This window comes from Microcebus murinus, unplaced genomic scaffold (assembly GCF_040939455.1).
Source record: "Microcebus murinus isolate Inina unplaced genomic scaffold, M.murinus_Inina_mat1.0 scaf057_hap2_Mmur4.0, whole genome shotgun sequence".
NCBI lineage: Eukaryota > Metazoa > Chordata > Mammalia > Primates > Cheirogaleidae > Microcebus > Microcebus murinus.
In genome coordinates, this window is record NW_027439003.1 from 84,365 (window position 1) to 87,503 (window position 3,139).

The following is a 3,139-nucleotide window of genomic DNA, read 5'->3' on the forward strand; positions in this document are numbered from 1 at the left end:
TGGCCATGCGAGGGGACACTTTCAGGCCAAGTCCCAGCTTCAGCCTGATCCTCCTGGGAACCCCGGGGTGTACGTCACACCTCCTGGTTGTCCCGCTCTGAGACAAGGGCTCTGAGACAAGGAGCCGGGCTTCGCATTCCCCCAGCAGCCAGTCGTGGGCTGAGGACACCTGGGGCGTTGGGAACTCCCTGGCTTCTCCTTGGCTTAACATCTGGAGCTGCTTGTGAATCGTGCCGCCACACACACCCGAGTGCAGGTGTCTTCTGCACAGACTGCGGGCCTCGCTCTTCTGAATGCCGCTAGCTCGCCACCCACCCACGGGTGAACCTGGTCAGGGTACTTTCTCTCGGGGGCAGACTCTCATCCTGGCGGGCTACCGGTGTTTCTGTTTGCTCGTTTCTTTCTTCCATTTCGGGAAAGGCTTCCTTACTGGGTGTGGAAATCTCCTATGCCTTTCCTCGCCTATTCTGTCAGCTTTAAAATTCTCTTTCAGTTGCCACCCTCACAGATGGATTAGGAAACTCTTTCCGGTGCACTCATTAGTGAAATGACCTCAATGAAGCTGGAATCCAATATCTAATCGCCGATTTTTAGCGAGTCCACACGCCAGGGTGGTCGGGGTCCAATGCAGCCCCGGCCAGGCCCAGGCCCCTTGGACTGGGCCACAGGAGGACCCAGAGGAGGGTCCCGGCCCCCACGGTCGCGTTGCCGGCAGTTCTCCAAGGGCTTGGGCGTTTTCCAGAGGTAGGAGATGGAGGGGACTGATTTCTTCAGCGCCCCACAAACCACGCCACCCCACCCATGGGACACATCCCTAGAGAGAGAGAGAGACGCCCCATACACTCGCTCCCCTCCCCCATGCGCTGTGCCCCAGCCCGGGCCCAGGGGAATAGGCGGCAGCCCACCCACAGGGTGGGGGGCGCAGCTGAAAGGGGTTGTGGGGATGGCGGCCCCTGCCTGGGGTCAAAGGGCGGGCGACCCGCGCGTGCGCAATCGGCGGCGGCGGCGGCGGCGGCGGCGGCGGCGGCGGCGGCCACGAGCTGGGGGTGGGCCAGGCGAGGAGAGGAAGGGGGCTGGAAGGTCTCCACCTTGGCGAGTCCAGCCGTGGAGGCGCATCTTGTGTGAGTGTGAGTGAGTGAGTGTGAGTGTGTGTGTGTGTGTGTGTGTGTGTGTGTGTATAGAGAGACAGCCCCCCACCCCGGCCCGCCGCTCCCTGCCCGCCCCGCCCCGCCTGTCACCCCCGTCCCTCGGAGCCCGCCGGACCCGGCCGGTGAACTCAACAGGCCCGGCCCGGTGCGGGTCAGCGCCGGCGCGGGGCCTGGGGCGGGGGGAGGAGGCGGCGGGGAAGCGCAGAGAGGCTCGGCTTCTTGAGCGGGGCAGGGGCGCCCTCCGCCGTCTAGGGCCACACCACCCTGAACGCGCCCGATCTCGTCTGGTCTCGGAAGCTAAGCAGGGTCGGGCCTGGTTAGTACTTGGATGGGAGACCGCCTGGGAATACCGGGTGCCGTAGGCTTCTTCTTTTTTTTTTTTTTGTTTTGCCTCTTGTTCTGTCCCCTTTCTGGGAGCGAGTCGGCGGCCCGGGGTGGGGGTCACCCCCACCCTCAGCGCCCGCCGCGGTGCCTGGCGCCCCAGCCCGCACCGTGGGGCCTCCTCTTGTCCCAAGCCGCGACACCGCCGTCACGCGGCAGCATGCGTGGCTTCTGGACTGTCAGGTCTCAGACCAAAGGTCTGCTCTGTGGGAACCGACACGCTGGAGGAAACCTTGAGAGTCTGAGAGGGGAGGGAGTTCCAGAAGAAGGCCAGGATGTCATTTTGAGGGAGTATGTGACCAGAACTCGTCCCGTTGCTTTTGGGGTTCTATGGGCTACACGTAGGAATCTTTGGTGGTGGCACCTGATGTTGGGGGATCCGGAGTCACACCCAGACCTGCTCCACAGGCCTCCTTTTACTTTTCTCTTCGGATTCATTATGTTTAAAAAGTGTCTCTTATCTCTATGATTGCATTTTCTTTTCTCTCTCTTTTCAAGCAGATGATGGGAGTCCAAGTATTAAGGTGACATGTGTTGCCCGTGCCCCCCTCCCCCCTGTGTTCTTATTCATTTACCTCTGATGTTGTTCCAGCGTATTGTGGGGGTACCAATGTTAAGGTCGGGTACGTTGCCCTCTCCCAGCCTCCCCCCTCGGGTCAGAGCCTCAAGTGCGCCCATCCCCCAGTCGGTGCGCACCCACCCCGTTCCTAATGGAGGTGTATGCCCATCCCCTCCCCCCACCCGCCCGACACCCACCCGATGAAGGTGATTCCTCTGTGTCCACTTAGGTGTCCATCGGTTCGTACCCATTTGCTGGTGAGCGCGAGCACGTGGTGCTCGTGTGTCCATTCTTGGGCTACCTGGCTTACTGGAACGGGTTCCAGCTCTGGCCAGGAGAACCACGAGAGGTGCCCTCTCACCGCTGCTCCTCCTAGCTGAATAGCACTCCGTGGTGTCCACGCGCCACATTTCATTTACGCACTCGTGGGTCGATGGGCACTCGGGTCGCTTCCAGGTCTTTGCGATTGTGACTTGTGCCCTGACTCTAACCCTAACCCTTACCCAGCCCGTCTCCTCCTCGGCCCCTGCCTGACTGACTCCTTCCCGCCCGGCCTGTCACCTGTCACCGTCCTCTGCCCCTGCCTGACACGCTCCTCCCCGCCCGGGCCGTCACCGTCCTCGGCCCCTGCCTGACGGGGCTCCTCCGTCGCCTGGGCCTTCCAAGGGCTTGGTGTGGACGCTGGTTCCAGGACGCCCTCCCAGGAACCCGGTAGCAGGGCGGCCGCAGCGTCTCGCGCCACCCAACCGTCCGCCGGCCGGCGGCCGGCGCTAAGTGGCCTGCGGGGGACGTGCCCCCACTGTGGGGCGGGCGCCCAGCCTGGTGTCTTCTCTGAGGCCCCGTGGCTGCTTTTCCCCCCCGCAAGGGGAGAGCCGCGGAGGTGGGGACCGCCTCCTCGTGGGGACGTACACCCAGCTCTCCACGTCGGATTCCGGGGCTCTCTGTCCTGCCAGAAGGCCCAGCTGGCCTGCGGGTCCTTAGAGTGGCAAAAACATCCGAAAACTGAGATTGAGGGTCCGGTGGTTGTCTGCACTTTTGTGCTGGGCACCCC

The 3,139-nt window shown here is 63.1% G+C and overlaps 1 non-coding gene across 1 annotated transcript; it reads left to right on the plus strand.

The window, feature by feature from the left end:
• Window positions 1–1,394: 1,394 nt before the first annotated feature.
• LOC142869119 (5S ribosomal RNA) lies at window positions 1,395–1,513 on the plus strand. Its single transcript, XR_012917899.1, has one exon. It is a non-coding gene; the product is annotated as a 5S ribosomal RNA (ribosomal RNA).
• Window positions 1,514–3,139: the final 1,626 nt, after the last annotated feature.